Raw genomic sequence first — 15,351 nt, 5'->3', positions numbered from 1 at the left:
TATTTACTTATTAATTTTGGTTTTTCGAGGAAGGGTCTCACTCTAGCTCAGGCTGACCTGGCATTCACTATGGAGTCTCAGGGCGGCCTTGACCTCATGGTGATCCTCCTACCTCTGCCTCCCGAGTACTGGCATTAAAGGTGTGCGTCACCACGCCTGGCTCAATTTTTTTTTTTTTTTTTTTCGAGGTAGGGTCTCACCTTGGTCCAGGCTGACCTGGAATTCACTATGGAGCCTCAGGGTGGCCTCGAACTCACGGTGATTCTCCTACCTCTGCCTCCCGAGTGCTGGGATTAAAGGCGTGCGACACCATGCCCGGCTCAATTTGGTTTTTGAAATGGAGTCTCACTCTGTAGCCCAAGATGACTTTAAAGTCACCATCCTCCTGCCTCAAGCCTCCCCCAGTGCTGAGATCACATCATGTATCACCACACAGGCTTTGTGGTAGTTTGAATTAGGTGACTCCTATAAACTCATGTGTTCTGAGTGCTTGATCCCCAGCCGGTGGCAATTTGGGAATTGGAGCCTCCTGGAAGAAGTGTATTTTGGGGGGGCAGGCTTATGGGTGTTATAGCCAACTTCCCCCTGCCAGAGTTTGGCACACTTTTCTACTGCTATTGTCCACCTGATGTTGGCCAGGGGGTGAATGTCCTCCCTCTGCTCATGCCATCATTTTCCCCCTGCCATTGTGGAGCTTCCCCTGGAGTCTATAAGCCAAAATAAACCCTTTCCTCCCACAAGCTGCTTCTGGTTAAATGTTTGTAGGAGGATCGCCATGAGTGCAAGGCCATCCTTGGACTACATAGTGAATTCCAGGTCAGCCTGGGGCTGGAGGGAGATCCTACCTCAGAAAACTAAAAAAAGAAAAGAAAAAAGAAAAAGAAAGAGGGAAAGAGAGAGAGAGAGAAGAGGGAGAACTCTGCAGGAAGGTAGTTAAAGAAGGCAGCAAAAAGAAAACTTAAAAATAAGAAAACCAAAAGAAATGACCACAGTGCTCAGTACTGCAATATCTCTGTCACACCTTCCAAGACTCAGGGTCTAATGAGGAAGAGGTGGCAGAAAGAATGTAAGAGCCAAAGGAAGGACAGGACTCCTTATAATGTGCTCCCTCCAGACACAAAATGGCCTGGATATCCATGACCTCACAGTGCCTGACACTACCTGCATGAGACCATCATAAGAGGAGGAAAAGATCATGACATCAAAATTAAAAGAGAGACTGATTGAGGTGGGGAGGGGATATGATGGAGAATGGAGTTTCAAAGGGGAAAGTGGGGGAAGGGAGGGTATTACCATGGGGTATTTTTTATAATCATGGAAGTTGTTAATAAAAATTTGGAAAAAAAAAGTGCTTGCTTGCAAAGCCTGCTGGCCCATAAACCAGACACAAAAAAGTGGCACAAACATCTGGTGTTTGTTTGTAGAGGCGAAAGACTCTGGTGTGTGTGCGTGCATATGTGCACTCAGATAAATAAATAAATAAATAAAAGTTTTAATTAGTTAATTTGAGAGAGACAGAGAAGCTGGGTATAGTGGTGCACGCCTTTAATCTTCGCACTCTAATCCCAGAGGTAGGAGGGTCACTCTGAGTTCAAGACCAGCCTGGGACTCAGAGTGAGTTCCAGGTCAGCTGGGGCTAGAGTGAGACCTTGGCTTGAAGAAAAAACAACAACAAAACAAACAAACAAACAAATAAAAATCAGTGAGAGATAGAACGAGAGAGAGAGAGAATAGGGGTACAACAGTACTTCCTGCCACTCACTGCAAATGAACTCCAGATGTATGTGCCACTTTGTGCATCTGGCTTTATGTGGGAACTGCGGAATTGAACCCCAGGACACCAGACTTTGCAAGCAAATGCCTTAAACCACTGAACCATCTCTACAGCCCCCAATAAGAAAAATAAATTTTAAAGCCCCAATAAATATGCTTGGAGAGATGAAAGTAGTCCATGAAGATAAAAGAATGGGACGGTCTCGAGTTGGTTTCTGCAAACCCAGACACTGGATCTGAATTTAGACAGCAAGGGACTGAGGTCCACACAGACTCAGGCTGAGAAAGAGCAAAAGAAATTTTCAGAAGCACAAGGTTTCAAAGTTGTAATCTTCTAAGCAGTCTTCCTCTGGGAACGACTGAATGATGTGCTTCAGGAGAGTTAGGGGGAGACGGGGAAAGAGACCCGGGTTTGGAGGGGAAAATTGGAGGGTGGAGGTCTTGAGAACATCTTGGAGGCAAAGCTCCCAACAGACAGCTTTGGGTGCTTCTGGGCAGCCATGTTTAGGTAAGAAAGGGGAGATCTGGGGGAGGACTCGGCAGCAGCATGTAACTGACTGCTGGACAAACAGAAACCTGGACAATTTTTATCTTCAGGGAAAACAAGAAAAAGTTGGTACCAATAGGAAATACAGTTCAGTGCTCCGCTGCACAGCTCGGCCGTGAACAATGATTGTGTTGTCATAGTCAATGCTGACTGCTGAGTAAGCCACAGATTGTAATATAAGAACTTTAGGAGGATGAGGAAAGAGAAGAAACACCAGGATTACAGCCCAAGTTTGCAAAAGAAAACAGCAGAGAAGAAATCAACAAGGGGTTGGAGAGATGGTTTAGCGGTTAAGGCACTTGCCTGCAAAGCCCAAGGACCCAGGTTTGATTCCCCAGGATCCATGTCAGCTAGATGCACAAGGTGGCGCATGCATCCAGAGTTCATTTGCAGTGGCTGGAGGCCCTGGCATGCCTATTCTGTCTCTCTCCACCTGTCTCTCTCTTGTGTGTGCTCTCTCAAATAAATAAAAATATTTAAAAAAAGAAAGGAGTCAGGCTGGGCGTGGTGGTGCATGCCTTTAGTCCCAACACTCAGGAGGCAGAGGTAGGAGGGTCACCATGAGTTCAAGGCCACCCTGAGACTCCATAGTGAATTCCAGGTCAGCCTGGGCTAGAGTGAGACCCTACCTCGTAAAACCAAAAAATAAAAAAAATTAAAAAAAAGAAGTCAGTTCTGGAGAGATGGCCTAGCTGTTAAGGTGCTTGCCTGTGAAGCCTAAGGACTCATGTTCAGCTCTCCAGGTCCCACGTAAGCCAGATGCACAAGGTGAGGCAAGTGTGCAAGGTCGCACATGCGTCTGGAGTTCAATTTTAGTGGCTGGAGCCCTGTCATGCCAATTCTCTTTCTCTCTGACAAAGAAAAATAGTAAAAAGATTAAAGAAAAAAAAAAATAACTTGTTTGGCTTAAAAAAAAAAAAAAAGTCAGTAAGAAGAAGTTGGGTGTGCTGTAGTGAATACCTGTCATTCCCAACTCTTGCAGGGGTCCGTGACCATCCTGGGTGACAGGTTGAGTTTGAGGCCCACCTGGGCTATATGGAACTCTGTCCCCTTCATCTGCCCCCAGCCCACCCCACCACCACGCAAAGGGAAACTGGCTCCCTTAAATATCCTAAATAACCCTGGCTAGCCTTGAACTCTGGACCATCCTGCCTCCACTCCCAAATAATGGAATTACAAGGTGTGTTTCACCACACTCAGCATTTTTTTTTTCCTTTTCTTATCTTCTCCTTATTTTCCTTTTTTTTTTGAGGAATGGTCTCACTTTAGCCCAGGCTGGCCTCAAATTTATAGTGCTTCTTTCCCCAGTGTTGGGATTAAAGGTTTATACCAGCACACCTGGCTTTTTCTTCGATTTTTCTTTTTTAAATATTTTATTTATTTGGCAGAGAAAGAGGGAGGGAGGGAGGGAAGGCAGGAGGGAGGGAGGGAGAGAGAGAGAGAGAGAGAGAGAGAGAGAGAGAGAGAGAGAGAGAGAGAGGGAGGGAGAGAATGGGTGCACCAGGGCCTCCAGCCATTGCAAATGAACTCCAGATGCATGTGCCCCCTTGTGCATCTGGCTAACGTGGGTCCTGGGGAATTGAACCTAGGTCCTTTGGCTTTGCAGACAAATGCCTTAACCACTAAGCAACCCCTCCAGCCCTCTTTTTTTTTTTTGAGTCAGGATCTCTTAACGCTCAGGCTAGCCTTGAACTCCTATGTAGAAGAGATTTGTCTTGAACTTCTGATCCTCCTGCCTCTACCTCACAAGTGCTGAATTCCAGGCAGGTGCCATCATGGCCAGCTTGGGCTTGCAGAATTCCTTGCTCTGATTCTTCATTTTTTTAAAGAAATATTTATTACATTACTTATTTATTAGAGTCAGAGAGTGGGAGAGTGAGAGAGAGAATAGGTGTGCCAGGGACTCTAGCCACTCAAATGCACTCCAGATACATGTGCCATGATGTGTATCTGGCTTATGTGGGACCTGGAGAATCAAACCTGAGTCCTTAGGCTTCACAGGCATGCACCTTAACCACCAAACCATTTCTCCAGCCTTGAATCGTCATTTTCATTTCACCAACTCAAGACAGCTTACATGGGTAAATGAATGAAAATGATATTATTTTTGGCACAACCCGAAAATTTTCTCAAATGTAGTTATTTTTAATTTTTTTAAATATTTATTTATTTATTTGAGAGAGAAGGAGAGAGAAAGAGGGAGATAGAGAATGGGCATGATTTCAGGGCCTCTGGCCACTGCAAATGAACTCCAAATGCATGTGCCCCTTGTGCATCTGACTTACGTAGGTCCTGGGGATTTGAACCTAGGTCTTTTGGCTTTGCAGGCAAATGCCTTAACCGCTAAGCCATCTCCCCAGCCCTGCTTTTTAAAATATATTTTTACTCATTTATTTATTAGAGAGCGAGAGAGAGAGAAAAATGGTCACACCAGAGCCTCTAGCCACTGCAAATGAACTCCAGATGCATGCGCCACCTTGTGCATCTGTCTTACCTAGGACCTAGAGAATCGAACCTGGATCTTTAGGCTTCACAGGCAAGTGCATTAACTGCTAAGCCATCTCTCCAGCCCCTTACTTTAAGAAAAAAAAAAAGCTCCACACATGCACCACCTTGTGTATCTGGCTTACATGGGTACTGGGGACTTGAACCTGGGTCCCTAGACTTCACAGGCAAGTGCCTTAACTGCTAAGCCATCTCTCCAGCCCTACTTTTTTAAAAAAATATTATTATTATGTGTGTGGGAATATGCATGTGAGTGTGTGTGTGTGTGTGTGTGTGTGTGTGTGCGCACGCGCACACGCGTGTGCGTGAGTATGCCAGAGGACAACCTAGGTTCTGAGGCAGATACGTCCTTCTTTCTGTCCCTGTGTGCACCAGTCCGGCTGGCCCATGAGCTTCTGCATTCTCCTGGTTCCACGTCCCGTTGCCATGGGCTAGCTGGGATCACAGACACATGTGCCACTTTGAGTCCAGCTTTACAAGGGTGCTGGGGAATTGAACTTGGGTTGGCAGGCTTGCAAGCAAGTGCCTTTAACCACGGAGACATTAAATGTAGAGTTTGAAAAGTAAATCCTATCTGCTGAGGGGGAATACATCTTTAATGCCAGCACTTAGGAAACTGAGGCCAAATGCACAAGGTGGCACATGCGTCTGGAATTTGTTTGCAGTGGCTGGAGATTCTGGTGCACCCATTCTCTCTCTCCCTCTCAAATAAATAAATTGAATTAAATAAAGAATACTGGAAGATTCATTTTTTAAATAAACTTTATAATAGTTGGGCGTGGCCACACATGACTGTAGTCTCAGTCCTGTGGGCAGCTGAGATCAGAGAACTGCTCTCAAAAAAAAAGAGGCAGGAGCCGGGCGTGGTGACGCACGCCTTTAATCCCAGCACTCGGGAGGCAGAGGTAGGAGGATCACCGTGAGTTCAAGGCCACCCTGAGACTACAGAGTTAATTCCAGGTCAGCCTGGACCAGAGTGAGACCCTACCTGGAAAAAAAAAAAAAAAAAGAGGCAGCTCCAGAGTCAGAGAGACTTCATTGCAGACAAGCGACAGAGGAGGCCACCTCCTTTGACCTCCACATGCACAAGTGCATATGCCACACATACAACACTACATATGCTTACTATGCATGCAAAAAATTAACTTGATAAGATCTATAGCTTATTATTTTTTTCTTATTATGGCTTAAGTGTCTTTTAAAAAATAGTTAAGAGCGCTTATCTTGGGCTAGGGAGATGGCTCAGTAGGTGGAGTACTCGCTGTACAAGCAGGAGGACTTGAGTTCAGATCCCCAGCACCCACATAAAAGCTGAGTGTGGGGCTGGAGAGATGGCTTAACTGTTAAGGCATCTGCCTGCAAAGCCAAAGGACCCAGGTTCAACTCCCAGATGTACAAGGGGGCGCATGCATCTGGAGTTTTCGTTTGTAGTGGCTGGAGGCCTTGAGAGCCCAGTCTCTATCTGCCTCTTTCTCTCTCCCTCTCTCTCAAAAAAAAAAATACACACACACACACACACACACACACACACACACATACACACACACACACACACACACATATATGGAAACTGGGTGTGGTGGTGTGTGCTTGTAATCTTAGCACTGGGGAGACAAGAGGACCCCTGGAAGTTGCAGGCTAGGTAGCCAAACTGGTAAGTTCCAGGTCTTGTGAAATCTTGTCTCAAAAACTAAGGCAGATGGGCTGGAGAGATGGCTCAGCAGTTAAGGTGCTTGCGTGCAGTGTCTAAGGCCCCAGGTTCAATTTCCTGGTATCCAAGTGAAGCCAGATGCACGGTGGCACATGCATTTGGGTTCGTTTACAGTGGCTGGAGACCCCGGTGTGTCCATTCTCTCTGTCTTTCTTCTATCTCTCTCTCTCTGCTTATAACTAAATAAAAGTACTTTTTAAAAAGAATTAGGTGGTGAGTAATTGAGGCAGACAGTGGTGTCTGCCTCTGGTATCCACATGCATGCACACATACACACACGAATGCGTTTACTTATTGAACCTTACCACATGACAGTTAACACATGCCAGATGCTCTATGTAATTGTGCTTTCTAAATTAATTAGGTAATGCTGCAAAAGAAACCCCACAATGTATGATGGCACAAGCACTGTGGAAGTTTATTTATCACTAGTCCTGATTGTAAAGTGATGCTCCTGATGAAGGGTAGCTCTTCTCCAGGCACTGACTGAGCGCCCCTCTATTTTGTGGTTTCCTCATCTTTGGCACTTGCATCAGTCACTTCAAAAAAAAAATATATATATATATTTTTTTAATGGGCTGGAGAGATGGCTTAGTGGTTAAGGCACTTGCCTACAAAGCCTAAAGACCTGGGTTCGGTTCCTCAGTACTCATGTAAGCTGGATGTACAAGGTGGCGCATGCATCTGGAGTTTGTTTGCAGTGGCTAGAGGCCCTGGAGTGCCCCCTCTCTCTCTATCTGCTTTTCTCTCTCTCTCTAATAGATAAAATAAAACCTTAAAATACCTTATTGGTTATTTATTTGCAAGGAGAGAGAGAGAGAAAGAAATGAATGGGTGTGCCCAGGGCCTCCTGCCCCTGCAAACAAGCTCCAGACCCCCATACCTCTACATCATACACACACATGCACACCATACACACAAAAATTATATATATATATATTTAAATTTTTAAAATTTTATTTGCAAGCAGAGATACAGAGAGAGAGCAAGAGAGCACACGTGCATACACAAGAGACAGTTGGTCACACCAGGGCTTCTAACCACTGAAAATGAACTCCAGATGCATGCACTACTTTGTGCATCTGGCTTAGGTTGATACTGGGGAATTGAACCCAGGTGGTTAGGCTTTGCAGGCAAGAGCCTTAACCTCCGAGCCATCTCCCCAATGATCATGTGTGTGCATGTGTGTATGTGTGTGTGTGTATAGTTGTTTGTTTTTTGAGGTAGAGTTTCACTCTAGCTCAGGCTGACCTGGAATTCACTATGTAGTCTCAGGGTGGTCTTGAACTCATGGTGATCCTCTTACCTCTGCCTCCCCAGTGCTGAGATTAAAGGTGTGGACCACCACGCCTGGCGAGAAAGAAGCTCTTGAACATAACCTGGCAACTGACTCATCAGCCCTAAATTGCAATAACCCCAAATTCAGATCACCTGGGTCAAACCCAACTATGACAAGAAAGCCCTCCTTCCTCTACCAGAGGCCTCCTTCAGGGACAAGAAAATGGCCCAGTAGTAAAGGCCTGGAGCTGCTCATGGCCTCAGTGGGTTTCTATGGACTGAGGTGTCATTTTAGCTCCAGCTGTCTAAACTACTGAGGAGGGAGGGGTCTCCTCTTCCTCCTCCTCCTCCTCCTCTTCTTTCTTCTTAGTTTGAGAGAGAGGGAGAGAATTGGAGCGCCCAGGCCTCAGCCACTGAAATTGAACTCCAGATGCTTGCGCCACCTAGTGGGAATGTGCGACCTTGCGCACACCTCACATTTGTGTGTCTGGCTAAGGTGGGATCTGGAGTTAAACAAGGGTCCTTAGGCTTTGCAGGCAGGCACCTTAACTGCTAAGCCATCTCTCCAGCCCAATGTCTCTTCTTTTGACAGAGTCCGTGGAGGAGCAGAAGGGAACACATCCCTGAAGACAGGGGTTCAGTTTTCCAATGTGCACAAAGGCATCTGTGGGCTAGTCTCAGCCAAGTCCTTCCTGCCTAAAACAGCTCCAGGTTAAGGGGTGAGTGACTATTATCTCTTCTTTTTTTTCAATATTTGTTTTTGTTTATTTATTAAAGATGGGGGCAGGGGGAGAAAGAGAGAGAATGGGCATGCCAGGGTCTCTAGCCACCTCAAACCAACTCCAGACGCATGGGCCACCTTGTGCATCTGGCTTACATGGGACCTGGAGAATCAAACCTGGGTCCTTAGGCTTCACAGGCAAGCACCTTAATGGCTAAGCCATGTCTCCAGCCCAACTATTACCTGTTAATGAGAGAAAGCTGCCTCCTCCCAACAGTATTTCCAGAAATAGTCATTAGCCTCGGTGTGACCCGAAATGTAAAAGCAATTATATTTCTCTTGGCAGCTCAGGACACCCGAGCAGCCTGTCAGTTTTCTGCTTCCATTCTTAGGCCAGCCTTTTGCCTTTAACTCCCTTCCCCACTTTGACCTCAGGGTGCAGGCAAGCCTCAAGGTTAGTAATTAGCCTTAATGCTAGGACCTGTGTGCTTCCCTTCTCCCAGCCCCCGGTTTCCTGCACAGAAAGAAGTGCCTATCTGAGCTTGAGGTGGGGTGAGTGCTCCACCAGGGAGCCATGGTGTGTGTGTGTGTGTGTGTGTGTGTGTGTGTGTGTGTGTGTGTGTGTGGTGTGAGGGTGTGACATGAAGAGAAAGGGAAAAACAAACAGAAGCACATGGCCCTGTAGCCCAGTCACAGTCCAGGGAACCCCAGAAATGGCCAGCGATTGAGAAAGGCTGTCTCCAGGCCAGACCGGGCTTCTTATTCCTTCAGGGCAACCTGTTTCCCTTCCACCTGGAGCTGTCTTCACTTCTTCCCTCCACGTGGCTACAAATCAAATGTAGTCACCTTCCATCTAGGTTCTGCACCAGTAAGCATTTTATTTTATTTATTTATTTATCTATTTATTTATTTTGTTTTTTCGAGGTAGGGTCTCACTCTAGCTCAGGCTGACCTGGAATTCACTGTATAGCCTCAGGATGGCCTCGAACTTGTGGTGATGCTCCTCCCTGTGCCTTCAGACTGCTGGGATTAAAGGGGTGTGCCACCACTCACTCCTGGCTTTTTTTTTTTTTTTTTTGAGGTGGGGTCTCACTCTAGCCCAGGCTGACCTGGAATTCAATATGCAGTCTTAGAATGGCCTTGAACTCATGGGGATCCTCCCAAGTGCTGGGATTAAAGGCGTGCACCACCATGCCTGGCAGTAAATTTTATTTTATTTTTTCATTTCATTTCATTATTCGTTCATTTTCTGTTTCTTCTTCTTATTTTTTAAATTTCTTGTTCATTTTTATTTATGTATTTGAGAGTGACAGAGAGAGAGAGAAAGAGGCACAGAAAGGGAGAGAATGGGCACACCAGGGCCTCCAGCCTCTGCAAATGAGCTCCAGACGCGTGTGCCCCCTTGCGCATCTGGCTAACGTGGGTCCTGGGGAATCCAGCCTTGAACTGGGGTTGTTAGGCTTCTCAGGCAAGCGCTTAACCGCTAAGCCATCTCTCCAGCCCGCTGTTTCTTATTTTAAAAAATATATTTTATTTATTTATTTGAGAGAGAGAAAAGGGTGGAGAGGATAATGGGTGTGCAAGGGCCTTCAGGCACTGCAGATGAACTCCAGATGCGTGTGCCCCCTTGTGCATCTAGCTTACATGGGTCCTGGAAAGTCAGACTGGGATCCTTTGGCTTAACTGCTAAACCTTCTCTCCAGCCCTATGTTTCTTATGTATTTATTTGCAAGCAGAGAGAGAGAGAGAGAGAGAGGGAGGGAAAGAGAGAGAATATGGGCACACAAATGGCCACTACGAATGAACTCCAGATACATATGCTACTTGTATATCTGGCTTTATCTGGGTACTGGAGAACTTAACCTGCCTTCAGGTTTTATAAGGAAGTGTGTTTAACCAGTGAGAAATCTCTCCATCCCTGATGATATTTTTGCAGGGGTGGGGGCAGGGTCTCACTCTATCCTAGGCTGGCCTTGAACTCACAAGTGAACCTACTGCCTCAGCCTCCCAAACACTGGGATTAAAGGCAGCAGCTATCAATCCTGGCTCTCACCCTTATATTTTAAAGATGTCCATTGACAACTGCCCCGCTGTGAAGATGGCGCATGTGCACACACATCTCACATCATGAGGAGGAGCAGACACAGGATCTCTTCTATAGGTTCTTGTTTTTAAGTTGCTATTTGCAAGAAGAGAGATACAAAGAGAGACAAATAGAAAGGAGAGGGAGGGAGGGAGTGAGAGAGAATGGGTGTACCAGGGCCTCTAGCCACTGCAAAGGAACTCCAAATGCATGTGCTACTTTGTGCATCTGGCTTTATGTGGGTACCGGGGAATCGAACCTGGGCCGTCAGAGTTTGCAAGCAAGTGCCTTTAACCACTGAGCCCTCTTCCCAGCCCCTTCAGGTACTTATTATTATACATAAAAGAATTTTTATTATATGCCCATTTATTCACTTATTTCAGAGAGAGAGAGAATGGGCACACCAGGCCCTCCAGCCACTGCAAACAAACTCCAGATGTATGTGCCACCTTGTGCATCTGGCTTACGTGGTACCTGGGTCCTTAGGCTTCACAGGCAAGTGCCTTAACTGCTGAGCCATCTCTCCAGCCCTCATAATTTATCTTTCTTGAGTCAATATTTATCAATTATTTGTTAAAGAGGACAATATTCAAAATTGGGGTTCATAAACTTGGGACACCTCTCCTGAACCCCCAAATCCTGCATCAACAGGGCCAGCAAGATTCAAAGCCAGCTCTCTTCTCACTAGCTGTGTGTGACCTTGACCCTTCCTCATTTGGCATGTTTCCAGTTCCTCCTCTGTGAACAGGGAAAGTGTGGGGATTAAATGAAACCACATCCCTGCAAGGGACAGGAGGCTTAGCCCACTCTGGCCAGGGTTGAGTTCCCTCTCAGCAGCAGCTGCTAAGGGTTTGGTCCTGACTCCTGGGAGATGAAGGGTTCTGGGCTCAGGTGCAGCTTACTCTCCTGCTTCCTGCTGTAGAGGATCTGGAGCAGTGGTCTTGGCTCTCCTGGCCCTTCTCCAGATCTGCGGACAGCCTGATCCAGCTTCTGGCCTTTTTGTCCTCCTTCTTCTACCTCATCAGAGTCCTAGCAGGGTGTGTGTGTTTGTGTGTGTGTGTGTGTGTGTGTGTGTGTGTGGTGGTGGTGGGTTGTCCCTGGATTCTGGAATTTGTAACTTCAATTGCTTGTCCAGTGAGAGCCCACCCTGAAATGGTGTGTTAGGTTCTGAGCCTTTCCCTTTTGTCCTTTGGTCTTCTGGGTGTGCTGATCTGTTGGGAACTCCCTGTCCCCTACCACAGAGGATGGAGTAGAAGAGCCACAGTAGGACCCAGACATTCCTGAGTCCCCTAAATCCCATGGGCACACCCGACAGTAGAAAAGCGTGAAAAGATGGCAATAGAGGATGAAGTGGGCTCTGTGGAAACTGCTTCAGAGTCTCTCTGGGACCTATGGAGACATGGCATGAAATTCAAAGGGTGCCTCTGGGCAGACACAACCCAGTAAATGCTCATCTTAGTGGTAGGAGAATTGAGAGTGCTGGAGCTTTTCTTGGCTTTTGGGTTGCCAGGAGCTAGGGTGTCAGACACTCATAGTCACATAAAGCTTCCACTGAATTAGTGGCCTCTGGAGTTTTGCCTGATGAATGAAGCCCACAGACCAGAGGATAAAGTTTAGAAAGATTTTATTACATAGCTTATAGAGACAGAGCTCAAGAGAAGGAAGGAATGCAGAGCTCTTATCCAAAAAGGAGGGAAAAGTGAGTACCCAGAAATGGGAAAGTCTAGCTAGATACCCAGACTGAGGTCTTGTGTGGGAGGCTTTCTGGACTGGGCATGAACTGGCTAGTTCATACCTGATGCCAGGTGTTCAGGAGGTGCCACTAGGTTTTCAGGAAGGGGAGTGATCTCATTCTTCATTTTCTCCTGTAGGAAAGAGATAAGGGAGAAACAGATGTCTCACCTTACTTTCCTGGCCTCTAGCAAAGTGGACACTAGGAGGAGTCCTTTAGAGTGAAGAGGACAGGGGTGGTCCAAATTCCCCCCTACAGGCTCAAGAACATTTCTCACTTTTACTTTCAGGGCCCTGTAACCCCTAAACTATCTCATTCAGAGATAGTGCATTTGTGCAAGCTTGCAAAGGTTTTCAGTTCTCTCACCTCACCTGTCTAACTCCACAGGTAACCCTGACTAAAGGCTCCACTCAATGCCACTGACTTCTTGCCCAGCCAAGTTTCTCAACACATACCAACTCTTTTATTTGTTTGTTTGTTTGAGGTAGGGTCTCACTCTACCCCAGACTAACCTGATACTCTGTAGCTCTAGGCTGGCCTTAAACTCACAAGTGGTCCTCCAACCTCAGCCTCCCGAGTGTTGGGACTGAAGGTGTGCACCACCATGCCTAGCTCGGCACACTCCAATATGTATCTTTAGGTTCCAGTTTATGTAGCAACTTCTGGTGCACTCCTAGCCCATCTTTCCACACATCCCTCATCTTTCTCCACCCTAGCTTTTGTGATGACATTCATAGTGTAAGGGTCCGAGGATCGCTGAAGAAGGACCCTGGACTCAAAGAGTATGTAAAAACAAGGAGCATTTATTCTGCAGTCAGCCAGCATGTGGGGGGCCAACTATTCATACAAAATGGCCACCCTGAGAGGAGCAAGCAGGCTCCTTTTAAGCACATCTAAGGGAATCCCAGGCTGGTTAGGTAATCTTCTAATGTGATTGGCTAGGCAAGCAGCATCTTTTAATGTGATTGGCTAGGCAAGCAGTGGTTACAAATGTAAGTCTTTGGTTGGAGTGAAAGGCACAAAAGGGACATGTCTGGGCATGTTTGGACATGTCTCCAGGAACTGACTCAGCCCCCAGGGCACAAAATCCTGCTCTCTTCCCTGGCCACGTGTCAGGGTCAGTGTTGATTAACAGCCCACCCTTTGTTTGTGGTTTTTCCCAGAAGTCTTGCCTACTTCTCCCCGAAACTGAAACTTAGGCCTAGTTAGGGTGGCCCCTTACTGTAGCCTGTCATGGCGTCAGTTTGGTCCCTTCAATAGGATCCTGGAGTAGCTGGGGGCCTAGACAGATCGCTAATCACTATTGAGCAGCGGAGTGAAGCCTGTCTCTTCAGGATCCTTATATTCCTCAACCCAGTAGTCTTTGTACCATATGTATGTCCAGCCAGCCTCCTTCTTTTGCCAAGAGTCCATGGTACTGGTATGGTGGTTTGAATGGGTGTCCCCCAGTAGATTTAGGTTTATTAAAGCCTTTTGGATTTCCAGATGCCTGGCTTGAGGAGGTGTCACTGTGGATGGGTCTGGGTCCAGCCCTAAGGAGTGTTTGGAGGTAGATTTGGAATTTCCAGCCAAACATATGCAGAGTGCTAGAGCTCTGTCTGGGGTTCCTAGAGTGTGTTTGCTTTGTGATGTTGCTGGTGGTATTTCTCTCTGCATGGACCCATGAAAGGGGACCAGCTTCTTGCACTATAGTGGAATTTCCCTTGGATATGTAAGCTTTCATAAATTCTGTTCCTCCCATAAGCTGTGTCTGGTTTGGAGGTTCATCCCAACAACCTGAAGCTGACTATGACAGAATTGGTTACCAGGAGTGGGGTGTTAATTGATTGATGATTCTGACCTTGTGGATGTTGGTCTTTTGGAAATTTTGTTTTGGAGAAATGGACATGGACTTGGTACTTATAACTGAAGATGCCTTCCTGAGTGGTAAACCACATTTTATGGGCTATTCTGGTCACAGTTTAAAAATGCTAAGTGCAGAAAGAATTATATTTGGAGGTTTGCTTATGAACTTTCTAAGGGAGAGAAAAGACAGCAGAGAACCTTGTTGGAACTGGGCTACTGGCAAATAAGGGCTGGCTGTGTTCTGCTGGGTCAAGGTTAAATTTGTAATGGACTGATGTGCTTGGCTAAAAATATGGAACTTATCCGGGTGTGGTGGCACACACCTTTAATCCCAGCATTTGGGAGGCAGAGATAGGAGGATCACCATGAGTTCAAGGCCACCCTGACACTACATAGTGAATTCCAGGTCAGCCTGAGCTAGAGTGAGACCCTTCCTCAAAAAACAAAAACAAAACAAAGATATGGAACTAAATGATATAAGATTTAAAACTGGAGAAATTCAAGCAAGTTTAAAATTATGGGCACTGAAACTAATTGCTAAAGTGGCTATTGCCAAATACATTAGCATTTGGAAGAAAGATGGACCAACTACTTTACACTGAAACAATGAAAAGGATGCCTGAGGAAATACTGAATGGTAGAAATTCAAACTTTTCTGGAAGGAGTTGACTGAAAGGAAGGAACCTGTTCTTCAAGGTCACTATTTATTTCATCCCTAAGTTAAGAACATGGCTGTGTCCTGCACACCTGGTATCAATTTCAGAAGCATGAAAAATGTGTGGAGTGGATCATAAAGCACACATGGGTTCCAGAAGCTACTGCTGAGATGCAGCATCTCATGAGCAGGGCATGGTGACCCTGGTAAGAAGCTCTAAAGCCATTGGAAGATGGACCATGGTTTGCACAGAGACCCAAAGATGTTTTAGATATATCAGGACTGTACAAGGACCACCATGGAATCCTGCTGGCTCAGGATGGAAGTTTTGCCTCACTATTCAGCCCAGCTGGAGGGGCAAAATTGGAAATCCGGAGACCGTTAGTCACTAGTTATAATTATCAGACTTGAATTGCAGATGTTTGATGTTTGCTTGATGGTTGTTGAGTTTACATTGGCCAGTCTCTCCTTGCTATGCCTTGTAGCACTTGACAATGCTTA

This window comes from Jaculus jaculus, chromosome 10, assembly GCF_020740685.1.
Source record: "Jaculus jaculus isolate mJacJac1 chromosome 10, mJacJac1.mat.Y.cur, whole genome shotgun sequence".
Classification (NCBI taxonomy): Eukaryota; Metazoa; Chordata; class Mammalia; order Rodentia; family Dipodidae; genus Jaculus; species Jaculus jaculus.
The sequence above is the reverse complement of the archived record's forward strand: the minus strand, read 5'-3'. Positions refer to the sequence as shown.